At 38.1% G+C, this 16,164-nt stretch overlaps 1 protein-coding gene across 2 annotated transcripts in view; it reads right to left on the reverse strand.

Annotated features, from left to right (window-relative positions):
• The window catches only part of LOC307120289 (uncharacterized protein), a 50,199-nt gene that overhangs the window by 24,497 nt on the left and 9,538 nt on the right, over positions 1 to 16,164 (reverse strand). The window contains exon 2 of one of the 2 annotated variants that reach the window (XM_079807256.1): positions 7,623 to 7,798. The exons of the other annotated variant lie outside the window; for it this stretch is intronic. The gene's annotated coding sequence lies outside the window, so the exon portion shown is untranslated. The remainder of the gene's footprint in view (positions 1 to 7,622; positions 7,799 to 16,164) is intronic. 2 annotated transcript variants of the gene reach the window in all.

Below are 16,164 nucleotides of genomic sequence, written 5' to 3' on the forward strand. Positions count from 1 at the left end.
CTTTTCGTAATGATTATTAAAATGTATTTTTAATTATTAAATTTACATTTTCTTCTTTGCATAAACAAGCTTTTTTGTTTATTTTGCAGTTCTCACTGATGCAAATTCAAAGATTCAACATAGCGTACTAGACAAATGCTAGCCCTAAAGAATCCACGCTTCTTAATGGACAAAACATGCTTTAGAAGATGTTTAAAAATAAAAACTAACATAACACTTTTAAAAATGGATATATTTGTGTACAAAGGTCTCAGATAATAAGCCATGTAAGGGAAAAGGTTATGAAAATATATTTTTCTGAAATAAGACATTTCTTTCAAAATTAATAAAAACCTTCACCTGACGGTGTAAAATACTGATGGAGTTGACAAATACTGACGGTGTAAAATACTGATGGAGTTGACAAATACTGACGGTGTAAAATACTGATGGAGTTGACAAATACTGACGGTGTAAAATACTGATGGAGTTGACAAATACTGACGGTGTAAAATACTGATGGAGTTGACAAATATTGACGGTGTAAAATACTGATGGAGTTGACAAATATTGACGGTGTAAAATACTGATGGAGTTGACAAATATTGACGGTGTAAAATACTGATGGAGTTGACAAATATTGACGGTGTAAAATACTGATGGAGTTGACAAATATTGACGGTGTAAAATACTGATGGAGTTGACAAATATTGACGGTGTAAAATATTGACGGTGTAAAATACTGATGGAGTTGACAAATATTGACGGTGTAAAATACTGATGGAGTTGACAAATATTGATGGTGTAAAATACTGATGGAGTTGACAAATACTGACGGTGTAAAATACTGAGGGAGTTGACAAATACTGACGGTGTAAAATACTGATGGAGTTGACAAATATTGACGGTGTAAAATACTGATGGAGTTGACAAATATTGACGGTGTAAAATACTGATGGAGTTGACAAATATTGACGGTGTAAAATACTGATGGAGTTGACAAATATTGATGGTGTAAAATACTGATGGAGTTGACAAATACTGACGGTGTAAAATACTGATGGAGTTGACAAATATTGACGGTGTAAAATACTGAGGGAGTTGACAAATACTGACGGTATAAAATACTGATGGAGTTGACAAATATTGACGGTGTAAAATACTGATGGAGTTGACAAATATTGACGTGTAAAATACTGATGGAGTTGACAAATATTGACGGTGTAAAATACTGATGGAGTTGACAAATATTGACGGTGTAAAATACTGATGGAGTTGACAAATATTGACGGTGTAAAATACTGATGGAGTTGACAAATATTGACGGTGTAAAATACTGATGGAGTTGACAAATATTGACGGTGTAAAATACTGATGGAGTTGACAAATATTGACGGTGTAAAATACTGATGGAGTTGACAAATACTGACGGTGTAAAATACTGAGGGAGTTGACAAATACTGACGGTGTAAAATACTGATGGAGTTGACAAATATTGACGGTGTAAAATACTGATGGAGTTGACAAATATTGACGGTGTAAAATACTGATGGAGTTGACAAATATTGACGGTGTAAAATACTGATGGAGTTGACAAATATTGATGGTGTAAAATACTGATGGAGTTGACAAATACTGACGGTGTAAAATACTGAGGGAGTTGACAAATACTGACGGTATAAAATACTGATGGAGTTGACAAATATTGACGGTGTAAAATACTGATGGAGTTGACAAATATTGACGTGTAAAATACTGATGGAGTTGACAAATATTGACGGTGTAAAATACTGATGGAGTTGACAAATATTGACGGTGTAAAATACTGATGGAGTTGACAAATATTGACGGTGTAAAATACTGAGGGAGTTGACAAATATTGACGGTGTAAAATACTGATGGAGTTGACAAATACTGACGGTGTAAAATACTGAGGGAGTTGACAAATATTGACGGTGTAAAATACTGAGGGAGTTGACAAATATTGACGGTGTAAAATACTGAGGGAGTTGACAAATATTGACGGTGTAAAATACTGAGGGAGTTGACAAATATTGACGGTGTAAAATACTGATGGAGTTGACAAATATTGATGGTGTAAAATACTGATGGAGTTGACAAATACTGACGGTGTAAAATACTGAGGGAGTTGACAAATATTGACGGTGTAAAATACTGAGGGAGTTGACAAATATTGACGGTGTAAAATACTGATGGAGTTGACAAATATTGATGGTGTAAAATACTGATGGAGTTGACAAATACTGACGGTGTAAAATACTGAGGGAGTTGACAAATACTGATGGTGTTGACAATGGTCGAGCTAAGGCCAAATATACAGTATATGAAAATAGAATCATGAAATAGCATTAGAAGAATTCCCCATCTGCAAAAATGATATTAAATCACATTATACAGACGTTTTAAGAGCACTTGTCAGTGGAGTTGACGTCTGACAGAGATGACATAATTGATTTTTTCCCACCTTAACCATGTGTTGTACAGTGGAGCAATTTTTTTTTTCCCTCAGTTGTAGCTTCCATAAACGTATAAAAAAAAAATCCCACAACTATTTAAACATGTTAAAGCTGTGAACGCAGACTCTTCAATATTGTTTGAATGAGCAGGACATAGTAAGTGCTCCTCAGAGTTAAAGCTGTCCATGACACTGCCTGATTTATTCAGAGTTATAAAAAATCCTGACGGAGTTGACGCAAAGTGAGGACACAACTTTGATAGCCATTTTTAATGGAAAATATAATTCAAGATTTACTTTTTGTATTGTTCGATATCTTAAAGATCTCAGCCTTTTAATGTAACTGTATTTTTTAATTTGTTGCATTTTAAAACACTTTGTTTGGCAGTTTTGTGACCTCATGCCGAGGAGGGTAAATTTACATGCGTTTCCAAGTATAGAGTATGCTTTTAAAATAATACTAAAGAAATTATAAGTATAAGTAATGAATGCCTGAGCACACACATTTCCTTTCGATGGAACTTTTTAAGTATTTTTATTTAGTGATATTTTTACTTTTTAACATAAATAGGGCTTTTGTGTTTAGGACATGTTTTGTCCCTTATCTCAAGAATCAGTGATATAACTTTTTATTAATTACTTAAAGGTCCCATGGCATGGCATTTTTCTATTATTTTATAATGTTTCCTGAGGTGTACTTATATTGTTAGTATGACTTTTACATCATAACATGTCATAATTTAGAAATAAAAGGCATTTTTTCTATACTGCTGTTTGCCCTGTGGCTGAAGGCCCTGTTTCAAGAGGCGTGTCTGCTGTGAGACTTCAGTAAAAAAGCCCACTGTTATGATTGGCTGACATCTTTGCATTTGATATGAGCGGAGGGGGCGTGGTTTAACGAGGTCTACGACGCACGAGCAGGCACGAGCTGCTGCCAGAGAGACGGATGGACCGGAGTTCACTTCACATCAGTTCTGTCAGTCTCAGTTCAGTGAACTGTTGTAGTTACAGCATATACTTCAGGTTATTAGTCTATTTCTAGTCGGAGGGGCTGTCACTCATGTCAGAAAGTTAGTAACTTTAGTAAATTATGGATCAGCGCTGACTGGAGATGCGAACCGTTTAGAACAATTCAGTCCTATTTGGTGAACTGATTCGGTTCACTAAAAAGAACCGATTCAAAAGAAAGATTGTTCGCGAACCGGACATCACTAATGTACCAGAGACTGAGCTCAGCGATTGCTAACAAAGTTATTTATAGTAACTACTGAGTTATGAGAGCGCTGTCAGTCAGCGCGAGTTTATTGTGTTTGTATCTGAGAGTTCTGAATAAACACGAGTCCCAGTCACACCGAGTCCGTCTTCATCATTATTACCAACTTTGTAACACATGCAAAGTACCATTACAGCGAGATGAACGAGTTACGAGTAAGTGTTGATAATAGCATTATTTTAAAAATAAAATAAAAGCGTCAGTGACACGCATTGAGTACACAGCGCAAACAAAGACACAACAGCAGTAATCGAATGTAATCCAGTTTATTGTGGGGCTAGGCTGGCTAGCCGGATATCCTCACGCTTACCCCCCTTCTGCTTAATCTCACGCCGCGTTTGGTGCCTCCGCTGTGGGCCAGATGCAGTGCTGGGGGTCGGGGATGTTGAAGGCCAACGGCCAGTGCAGCTCGAGCTTCGGCGTGTGTGAGGCCGATGTTGAGCAGAAACTCATGACTGTATGCACATTTTAGAACCGATAGACGCGATGAGGACGTACAAAAACACTGACTCACAAGATAGAAAACACCGTTCTGTCGGGAGAGAGAGAAGCCGCAGCGTGTGCACGAATAATAAATAATTAGCTACACATCAGAAATCACTGATCACAGATCAGAAGGAACTGAAAAAAGACTTAGGTTTTCATTTGTACATCCAAACACTGGGAAACTGCCAGCATTCACTCGTTCACAAGCAATGATCTCTCGAGTGTTTGCATGGGCGTGGCAGATTCTCTGGGCGGAGGAAAGGGAGGTAACCGTTCCTGCTTGGACGTCAAAACAGGAGACTTCAGGATTGGCTCGTCTGGCCTGTCATTTTCTCAAAGGCAGAGAAAGACAGCCAGTAGGGCTGAACGATTAATTGCATTTGCGATAATATCGCGATATGCTATAACGCGATTTCCTAACCGCAAAGGCTGCGATTACAGTCTGGTCACGTGACACGCGAGAGTAGTCTGCAGAAGAAGCAACAACTTGGCACGTTACACATAGCCTATCATATGCCTGGCCTAAAAGAAAAAAAAAAACTATTTGTGTTTGATCCATCTAATATGGTGTTGTTCATACTATAGGCTACTATCATCTCTCCAATGATTCTGGATCGATTCTGAGCTTAGATTTTAACTGCAGGTGCGCGGTGGCGCTGCGTGTGTTTTAGAAACACCCGTATTCTGATTGCTTCCATTATATCTCTCACATACACACACACGCACGAACCATAAAATAATATTTCATAACGTTCGGAAAGGTTGACGGCACGAATTGCAATGACATTCGCAGGCTTCTTTGCACAGGATAAGCGCTGTGAGAAACTGATGTCACGCTTACAGTGTGTGTGTTCTCGGCCGCCGGTATTTTCCTTACAAATGCTCAACGAAGGCTTCATTCATGTCGTTAGTAACTCACTGACAGAAGGCTTTCCATTTCAAATGCTCACGCGGCGCATTGTGAAGAGTGCTTGCGAGCACGCGTCTGTGCGCGTCTCAAAATGCTTTTATGACACAAAATTAATGTAAACACCATCAGTAATGTTTAATGAATTAAACAGACAGGGCAAAAACATCTTATATTTCAAAAGAGATCTGTGCATTAGTGTGAATGCAGGTCTCCCGCTGTCTATGATGTCATCATTAATAATCAAACAGTAAAGCTGAGAAAGAGAAAAATCACTCACAGTTCAGACACTCTTAAATACTGAAAGCACTCTTTGTTCATTGCTTGTAATATGTTTTTTTGTTTCTCTTTATGATTTACTACTTTGTTTTGCAGCTATATTAGTTTATGTATTTAAAATTATTAACATGCAATTGTTTTAATTAAAATGTTATAATGTGTAGTTATTTTAAAAAGCTTATAATTACATATATCATAATAAAAAACATTAATTATTAATATTAATCTTATTAATTTATTAAAAAATTAAAAATGAAAAAGTTCAAGAATTGTTTTGGAATCGGATCGTGACTCCCAGAATCGGAATCAGATTGTGAGGTACCAATTAAAGATTTCCACCATTACTATACAATGATGTATTGTTGAATAATACAGAAGATAAAGAGTTAAAAAAATAATCGCATATTAAATCGCAATCGCAATATTGGTTAAAAAAAAATCGCAATTAGATTTTTTTCCAAAATCGTTCAGCCCTAACAGCCAGAACTCGGGTCCGATCAACATTTCTATCCACTTGGGGACAATATTCAGGCTAGGGGAACTCATATTAATGTTGAAATACCTCATAAAATGAAAATTTCATGCCATGGGACCTTTAATAGCTGTAAAAATGTTTTAGAAATACAACTGCGTTTTTACAGGGCATGAAATGAAAATCCTGATGCATTTACAAATAGATCTTTAGTAAAGAGTAAATAGATTTTTATAATTGTTTTATTTAAATCATTTATTGCTTTATAGGGCTCATAATATCTTAATGTTTATTAACAGGGTTGTGAAAAACATATTTGCTTTAAAACAGCACATACATTTAGTTTTAGTCTGCATGCATATATCTAAAGGTTAAGTAGGCTACCTCCTTTCACTGAACTTATGCCGCCGTCGTGCTCCATTACAGACAAATGAGTGTTAAAATACATGGTAAGGTCACAAATAAGTAAAATAAGAGCATGATTGCACTGTCTGTTGCTCTCCTGTATCAATCTGTGTGCCAGACAGCTGGAAAACAGATCTTGTGGCAGTCGAAAAGCGTTTGGTTAAAGGTCCCATGGCATGAAATTTTCATTTTTTTGAGGTTTTTCAACATTAATATGAGTTCCCCTAGCCTGAATATTGTCCCCAAGTGGATAGAAATGTTGATCGGTGTAAACCCGAGTTCTGGCTGTCTTTCTCTGCCTTTGAGAAAATGACAGGCCAGACGAGCCAATCCTGAAGTCTCCTGGTTTGACGTCCACACAGGAACGGTTACCTCCCTTTCCTCCACCCAGAGAATCTGGCACGCCCTTGCAAACACTCGAGAGATCATTGCTTGTGAACGAGTGAATGCTGGCAGTTTCTCAGTGTTTGGATGTACAAATGAAAACAGAAGTCTTTTTTCAGTTCCTTCTGATCTGTGATCAGTGATTTCTGATGTGTAGCTAATTATTTATTATTCGTGCACACACTGCGGCTTCTCTCTCTCCCGACAGAACGGTGTTTTCGTGTTTTCTATCTTGTGAGTCAGTGTTTTTGTACGTCCTCGTCGCGTCTATAAATAACTTTGTTAGCAATCGCTGAGCTCAGTCTCTGGTACATTAGTGATGTCCGGTTCGCGAACGATCTTTCTTTTGAATCGGTTCTTTTTAGTGAACCGAATCAGTTCACCAAATCGGACTGAATCGTTCTAAACGGTTCGCGTCTCCAGTCAGCGCTGATCCATAATTTACTAAAGTTACTAACTTTCTGACATGAGTGACAGCCCCTCCGACTAGAAATAGACTAATAACCTGAAGTATATGCTGTAACTACAACAGTTCACTGAACTGAGACTGACAGAACTGATGTGAAGTGAACTCTGGTCCATCCGTCTCTCTGGCAGCAGCTCGTGCCTGCTCGTGCCTCGTAGACCTTTTAAACCACGCCCCCTCCGCTCATTGCAAGATGTCAGCCAATCACAACAGTGGGCGTTTTTACTGAAGTCTCACAGCAGACACGCCTCTTGAAGCAGGGCCTTCAGCCACAGGGCAAACAGCAGTATAGAAAAAATGCCTTTTATTTCTAAATTATGACATTTTATGATGTAAAAATCATACTAACAATACAAGTACACCTCAGGAAACATTATAAAATAATAGAAAAATGCCATGCCATGGGACCTTTAATGGTGAATATTGACCTATTGTGCGTACAGTGTAAACGGCGGAATTACATATTGTGAAAAAAGAGAAGAGCATTGTCCTTACGTTCCCACGCATCTGCCAGACTGGCCTCTGCCTCCAGCACCGACAGGTTTCAGAGGAGCTGCCTCCAACAGTGACGGGTTCTGTGACAGCTGCCTTCAGTCCTGGCAGGTTTTTGGGGCAGCTCCCCCTGCCACGCAAAGATTTTAGTCCTGCTGCATCTGGTTTTGGGTCCTAAACTGTTGTCCCCAACAAATGTCACTGTAACACACTGCACTGTCACCAAATTCATTTCACACATCACTGCTCTCCTGCCGGTTATACTACAAGTTCAAATCTGTGTATTGCCAACTTTACTGAAGTCTGAAAGTGACTCGTTTGCGTCCCCTTATCTTAAAACTATAACAATACATTTAATTTCAATTAATTAATTAAAACGGCAATAATTCAGAAATAGGCATAGCCTAATTAATTATTTTGAGTGTGGCTTGTGACGTGATTAGAACTGGTAACTAGGGTCAGGGGCGGACTTTAGGCAAAGGTAGGCGACAGCCTGGGGCCCCCGAAAGCCAAGGGCCCCCTAAAATGCTTTTTACATACGAGATGCAAGTTCAGCGCGGACGCACAAGTGGTTGCTGTGGTGTTCATTACCACGACAACCGCCTGTGCATCCGCGTTGAACGTGCTTCTTGAAAGTGTAGCGCCCAAATGATTTCCGCGATTCAAAAAACGCGTACAGGATCACAGAATCCATTCATAAAAACTCAGTAGCACGGTTTACTACTGAAGCACGTGCAACGCTCAATTCATTCACACAGAGACACAAAACATGCAGGATTCATATTTGAATAGTATTTTTGCCGTTTAATATTCACATACACTAGTCCATATCGCGATTTGATTGAAGTGTACTGACTTGCATTGGATTTATTCATCCAAAATTTGACAAATTCCGTGACATTCCGCGTTAAACATTAAATTCAATTTTTATGACAGGATTCTGCTATTCCGTTCGCATTTTCTGCATCGCGGAAATCATAGGCGACGAGCATTGAACCGTTTCATTTGAGAGAAACTATCATCATAACATAGGCTACACAGAAAAAGGTCTAAGGCAACCCGTCAAAATAAAAGTTTGGACAGTATAATGTATTTCTTAATGTAACAATTTTAACAGTAGGCCTTAACCTCTGTTGTGTAGCACTTTGAATGTACAAAAATGAAAGGGTTTGTTTAATTTTCATTGGAATAAAAGAAATGTTGTATGCCTTCATTTGATTACCAGAAAAATGTAAATAGCTACATAAAACAAATAAATATATATATTTAGTTAAACTTTTAATAAATTGCTGTTAAATTATTCAAGTTTCAATTAATTAGACATGCTTTTTGGTTAATAAAATTGTATATAACCATCCAGAAAAAATTAAAACAGAAAAAAAGCAATCTGGAATTTTTTTAAATGGAATTTGGAAAAAAATACAAGAGATTTCATAGGGCCCTACAAATGAAAATATGCATCTGAAGTTATAATTAAATATGGAGCAACAGTGCGTATGATATATTTATCGTTTTAAATGGCATTCACACAAGGACCTGAGTAGATGACACATGTACAGTTACTTTCCACACATGTACACACATTTTTGGTTGAAAATTCTCATGCATGTAATAATTTCTTTTTTATTTTGATAATATAAAAAATATTTTAAATTTTAGAATTAGACAGCCTTGTGTTGTGTAAACAATTGTGCAGTGAAAATTACCACAAATGACCACCTAGTGTCCAAACTACTCTAATACTGTTATAACCCGTTTACACGTGAACAAAGGATCTACAACATGGCGAAAGCAATTATTTATAACATGTACAATGTTATAAAATAAAATAAAAATTGTCCACAACTATGGTCAGCAATCATCACAGCATAGGGCCCCATTCCTGTATTTTGCTTGGGGCCCCCAAATCACTAAATTCGCCTCTGACTAGGGTTGCCATCCGTCCCGTGAAATACATAATCAATCGTCCCGTTCAATAAACACAATGATTTTGCAGTGTGGAGAATACTAATAGCAAATATAAAGAAATTTCACAATAAGTAGAAGAGAAGCTCATTTGCGCATTATTTTGTTGATTCGGCTTTGTTGCCATAGCGCCGGAGTCTAGAGAACATGCGCTGTACACAACAGGTCGAGCTCGCGTCCACTGTTTGAGGTTTGTCTGACTTAAAGCAGCAGCGGTGACAGACACATCTGTGCTTCTAAAGGTATAACTGTTAGGCCTATTGCTTTTTTTATGGATAATATTAATATAATATTCCATTATCAGAGCTTGGCAGACAGAATTATTATTATTTTTAGATAGGTTAATTAATAAATTATAGCCTAATTAATGTTATTATTAATTTATCATTTAGCTAGGCTATATAATAAATATTCCTGTCATTTAAAGTTTATGACATTTAAAAGAAAATATTTAGATAAAAATGGGAAAAATAATTACATAATAATATGGTCATAATTTAAGTAAATTCATAAAATTGTAAACATTTTTGAATTGTCAAAAAAGGGATTAGCCTAGTGGTTAAGAATGAAAAATTCTGTCATTATATTTACTCACCCTCAAGTTGTATACATTTCTTTGTTATGTTGATCACATATGAAGATTCATTCCTATTATGGAAGTCAATGGTGCCCCAAAATATCTTCTTTTGTGTTCAGCAGAACAAAGAAACTCATACAGGTTTGGAATATCTTGAGGGTGAGTAAATGATGACAGAATTTTCATTTGTGGGTGAACTGTCCCTTTAAAGTGCACCAAATAGGCTACTAAAGAGTTATTTAGAGCTTGTGAACGGGTGTCCCTTAACCCTACTGGGGCCCATTTCAATAAGGAGCTTAAGCACATGCTCCCCAACTATGAAAAGACACGATCAACGGAGCTCCGAAATTATGATTCACCATGGCAACAGCACCCAACAAAAAGACATTTGCATACTTCCGGGTCAATACGCAAGTTTAATTCTTAATTATTTTAATTTTCATGGTATCCTAAAGGCAAAAAAAGATTGTGGTAGCAGCTTAAAATGAAAAATAAAAACATAATTCAATCAGGTAAAGCTTTAAGCATAAAATGTTCATGGGTGTAGGTTTAATGACTTTACAAACATTTAACATATTAAATGAATATCATTCAGTGTCCAATGTGCAGCAGCTTTTAGTCTAATAGAGTAGACCCTTTTCACAGACTGTGATGACACGTCATCAATATTGTAAATCCTGCAAAGTTTTTTGTATTTAAATTTTTTTTAAATATATGTAAATTTATAACACTAATACTTTGTATTATATTACTTTTGCATCAAATTTTTTAACAAGTTACCGCAGCTGTGAGGGTGTTTCTAATACAGCATCTATGCGAGTGATGGTAAAAATTTACATCTTTCTCTCTTTTCACTTCCGTTATCAATCTCTATTTTTTCCCTCTTTTTGAAAGTTGTGAAATCACTATTGTGGAGTTTTTATTTTGCTATTTGAGCAAATGGGGACGCAAACAAATATATTTAATGTATTCTCTCATTCACCGCTACAAAAGTTAACCCAACTATGATGACTTCAGCTTCAGAAACCCAGAAATGTGAAAAGGGTCTATGCTCTTTTCACATAATGAAATGTTCTCTGATCCCACCGGTTACATTTATTAATAACTACAGCACCACTGACAGATGAAGAGGAGATGGAGGAAGAATATTAAAATCAATCAGGAAAAAGAATAAAGTATTTGTAGAAAATAAAGTTAAACCATGTAAATAAATGTATTTAACAGCTGTGGTGGTGGTTATGGCATATATCTCGGACTACCATCTGGCACTCTTCCATTCCACACAATAATCTGTTTTCAGATTAGGAATTTTCTGACGGGAATATGAGTGTCATCAATGCGTCCAAGCACTGGAAATCCTAAAGGAAACTCTAATTATTAGGTTACTTCTAGAGGTTTATCAAGTGAATGTCAGGATCCTGTATAAAAGGACATGCCATTTTTGTCACTTTACATTGTCCTCCTCATGATGAAATATATGAGTATTGAATGAATGTTCCTGCACTGCAAAAAATGCTTTTCTTACTTTGTATTTTTGTGAAGTGGCAGATAATTTAACTTGTTTTAAGTAAACTTTGCTTACTTTAGATTTAATTTATAATTTTTTGATACTTGAAATACAACAAAAAATACTCAGTAAGAAAAGCATTTGTTCAGTTTGAATGAATGAAGTATTTAAACACCGCTGGCATTTTAAAAAGGGGAGACAGAAAGAAACTTGTTTACCAAAGAAAACCTGCTCCTGACCAGGGGCCGGTTGCATAAACCGTTAAGACTAGTCTTACAAGTTAGACATACATTTTTTTCTTTAAGACTGTTCATTTTTTTAAATCAGTAAATCATAAAAACATAGACTGGCCTAATTTGATACGAAAAGTAAGACTGCAAGTTATGCCGCGTTCCAGGCAACCCGTAACCCGTGTTTTTCCAACCTTCTACCCGTGAAAGTGGACTGGAACAGCAGTCAAACCCGTGACTTCCCACCCGTGAACTCGTACTAGATAGATGTACTCCCAGTTACGAGTTTTGACGTCACATAGCCCACGAAGCAACAATGGCAGCCCCCTACGGATGCAGTGTTTATGAAACAAATATACAAATAACGTAAAATAAAAGGTTTAACAGCTTTTCTTGCCGTCTGCGCTGTTTTTCTCCTCAGTTTCCCTCAAATAAGCAAGGAGTAAGCACCTTTGGCGATAGAAATGATTGTAAATGAGCATACACCCCGTACGGTCCGACATGCTTTGTTTACATCAAACTACCACACAATTCCTTGCGCTCAGGCAGTTTTACGTGACTTTGCCTGGAACACTACAAAGTCGTGAGTCGTGGTTTGAAGTTGTAATTTACGGGCTCAAAAACCTGCCTGGAACGCAGCATTAGGTTCACAGAGTAAGTTACCCTGGTAACGTGACTGACTCTGAGTAACCTCTCTTTCAGAAACTGGCTTGACTTACCCTGCTGTTTACTGCGGTCAAGCCAGCCGCCACTCCGAGATGCACGGTCAATCTATCCGCCACGTTATTTTGGGGTGCGCGCATACACTGGCTGTTACGGTACGACCGTCAGAGAACTGATATGAAAACAAGTGATCTTCTGGTGAACGCGATTTAACATACTTTTATTCAGTACGTCTGTCTGAATAAATGAAAACAAATAAATATTGTACCTGTCACTGTATGATGCCGACTTCCAAAATAAAAGTCTGCCTGAATAAAAATAGAAACATACCTAAATAAATATAAATAAATAAACATTTCACAACCCAATTTCACCTGAAAAGGATAGTACACCTCACAGCCTGTCACTGTATGATGTCGAATTCCAAAATAAAAGTCTCCCTGAATAAATAAACAAATAAACGGGCGTATATATGAATTTTGGGGGAGGGCTTTTATTTTAGTTATATATATATATATATATATATATATATATATATATATGTATGTGTGTGTGTGTATATATATGAATATATGTATATATTTACACACACACACACACACATACACATATATATATATATATATATATGTGTGTGTGTGTGTGTGTGTGTGTGTGTGTGTGTGTGTGTGTGTGTGTGTGTGTGTGTGTGTGTGTGTGTGTGTGTGTGTGTGTGTGTGTGTGTGTGTGTGTGTGTGTGTGTGTGTGTGTGTGTGTGTGTGTGTGTGTGTGTGTGTGTGTGTGTGTGTGTGTGTGTGTGTGTGTGTATGTATGTATGTATGTATGTATGTATGTATGTATGTATGTATGTATGTATATATATATATATATATATATATATATATATATATATATATATATATATATATATACATATATATATATATATATATTACAAAATAAGAGCACTCCAAAACTCATATTTGCGCAGTTTTTTTCTATACATTGAGTAACCCATAAAAACAAAAGTCCTAGTTTACACAAACTAATTTCACTGCAGACTGAGAGTACACCTTCTTACAGTGTCAACTACACCGTTTCAGGACAGTCTGATGTGGGATTACAAAATAAGAGCACTCCAAAACTCATATTTGCGCAGTTTTTTTCTATACATTGAGTAACCCATAAAAACAAAAGTCCTAGTTTACACAAACTAATTTCACTGCAGACTGAGAGTACACCTTCTTACAGTGTCCACTACACCGTTTCAGGACAGTCTGATGTGGGATTACAAAATAAGAGCACTCCAAAACTCATATTTGCGCAGTTTTTTTCTATACATTGAGTAACCCATAAAAACAAAAGTCCTAGTTTACACAAACTAATTTCACTGCAGACAGAGAGTACACCTTCTCACAGTGTCAACTACACCGTTTCAGGACAGTCGGATGTGGGATTACAAAATAAGAGCACCCCAAAACTCATATTTGCGCTGTTTTTTTCTATACATTGAGTAACCCATAAAAACAAAAGTCCTAGTTTACACAAACTAATTTCACTGCAAACAGAGAGTACACCTTCTCACAGGGTCAACTACACAGTTTCAGGACAGTCTGATGTGGGATTACAAAATAAGAGCACCCCAAAACTCATATTTGCGCTGTTTTTTTCTATACATTGAGTAACCCATAAAAATAAAAGTCCTTGTTTACACAAACTAATTTCACTGCAGACTGAGAGTACACCTTCTCACAGTGTCCACTACACTGTTTCAGGACAGTCTGATGTGGGATTACAAAATAAGAGCACTCCAAAACTCATATTTGCGCAGTTTTTTTCTATACATTGAGTAACCCATAAAAACAAAAGTCCTAGTTTACACAAACTAATTTCACTGCAGACTGAGAGTACACCTTCTTACAGTGTCCACTACACCGTTTCAGGACAGTCTGATGTGGGATTACAAAATAAGAGCACCCCAAAACTCATATTTGCGCTGTTTTTTCTATACATTGAATAACCCATAAAAACAAAAGTCCTAGTTTACACAAACTAATTTCACTGCAGACAGAGAGTACACCTTCTCACAGTGTCAACTACACCGTTTCAGGACAGTCTGATGTGGGATTACAAAATAAGAGCACCCCAAAACTCATATTTGCGCTGTTTTTTTCTATACATTGAGTAACCCATAAAAACAAAAGTCCTAGTTTACACAAACTAATTTCACTGCAAACAGAGAGTACACCTTCTCACAGTGTCAACTACACCGTTTCAGGACAGTCTGATGTGGAATTACAAAATAAGAGCCATCCAAAATCCATATTTGTGCTGTTTTGAATGTACATTAAGTAACCCATAAGAAGAAAAGTCCTAGTTTCCACAGACGAATTTCACTGCAGATGGAGAGTAAACCTTCTCACAGTGTCAACTACACCGTTTCAGAACAGTCTGATGTGGAATTACAGAATAAAAGCCACCCAAAATTCATATTTGCGCTGTTTGTATTGACATTAAGTAACCCATAAAAAGAAAAGTCCTAGTTTCCACAGACTAAATTCACTGCAGATGGAAAGTACACCTTCTCACAGTGTCAACTACACCGTTTCAAGACAGTCTGATGTGGAATTACAGAATAAGAGCCCCCCAAAATTCATATTTGCACTGTTCCCTTTCGAAAGGGAACTCGCGCTGCGTCAGCTTGACGCTACGGGGGAACGCCTTCAGCGTGACAGGTGTCTGAATCACAATCGAATCACGTCAATCCTATTGACCGGCGACAGCCCATGACCTCATCAAAGTGCGACCAGGAAGTATATAAGGGCGCCTTACCAACATGACACCGCTTCTTCGTCTTCAGGGACTGTTTGTCTGCTTCGAAAGAAAGAATCACGAAAGCTACAATGAAACACACAGGGAAGTCCAAGCATAGCTTCCGGAAGTGCGCGGATCCGTGTCCCAGGTTCCTTACACCTGAGGACAAACATACCCTTTGTGTGTTTTGTCTGGGGGAAGAGCACGCACGGGAGGTTCTCGAGGGAGCCTCCTGTGCCAACTGCGAGCGTCTTCCCATCCGGACGCTCCGCTCTCGTCTGGCCCTCTTCTCGAGGGAAGTGGGTCCAGCTTCTGGGGACGGTCCCGCCGGTGCTGAGGCCGAGCGCCGGCTGCAATCATGGGGTTCCAGATGGATCTGGCTCATCGTCTAGAGAGAGGCGTGGTTCTCTCTGACGATCGGTCAGATCGCGAGGGGCAGCTGCCGGGGGAGGAGTCAGACCTTTCCTCCCTTTCGTCAGCTGGTGTTCTTCCGGATGAGCAAGGGGTAGCTGAGCAGGGTGGTGACGAAGTATCAGCTGAACCCTCTCAGCCGCCCTGCCCCGTGTATGACGAGCTGCTGGAAGTGATGGAGCGTGCCACTGCTAGACTGCAGCTACAGTGGCGGCGCGCGAGGAGAGAGCCCGCGCGTTCGAGCCGCCTCGACGATCGGTTTCTCTCCGACGTCAATCCAGCAGCTCCCGGGAGCCTTCCATTCCTCCCCGATCTTCATGATCAGATCTCGGGGGCATGGAAGAAGCCGTACTCGGCCCGGATCTTTCGTTATCAGCGAGGGAATTTCGCTGATGTCGA

Source organism: Gobio gobio (genome assembly GCF_949357685.1).
Source record: "Gobio gobio genome assembly, chromosome: 24".
Taxonomy (NCBI): domain Eukaryota; kingdom Metazoa; phylum Chordata; class Actinopteri; order Cypriniformes; family Gobionidae; genus Gobio; species Gobio gobio.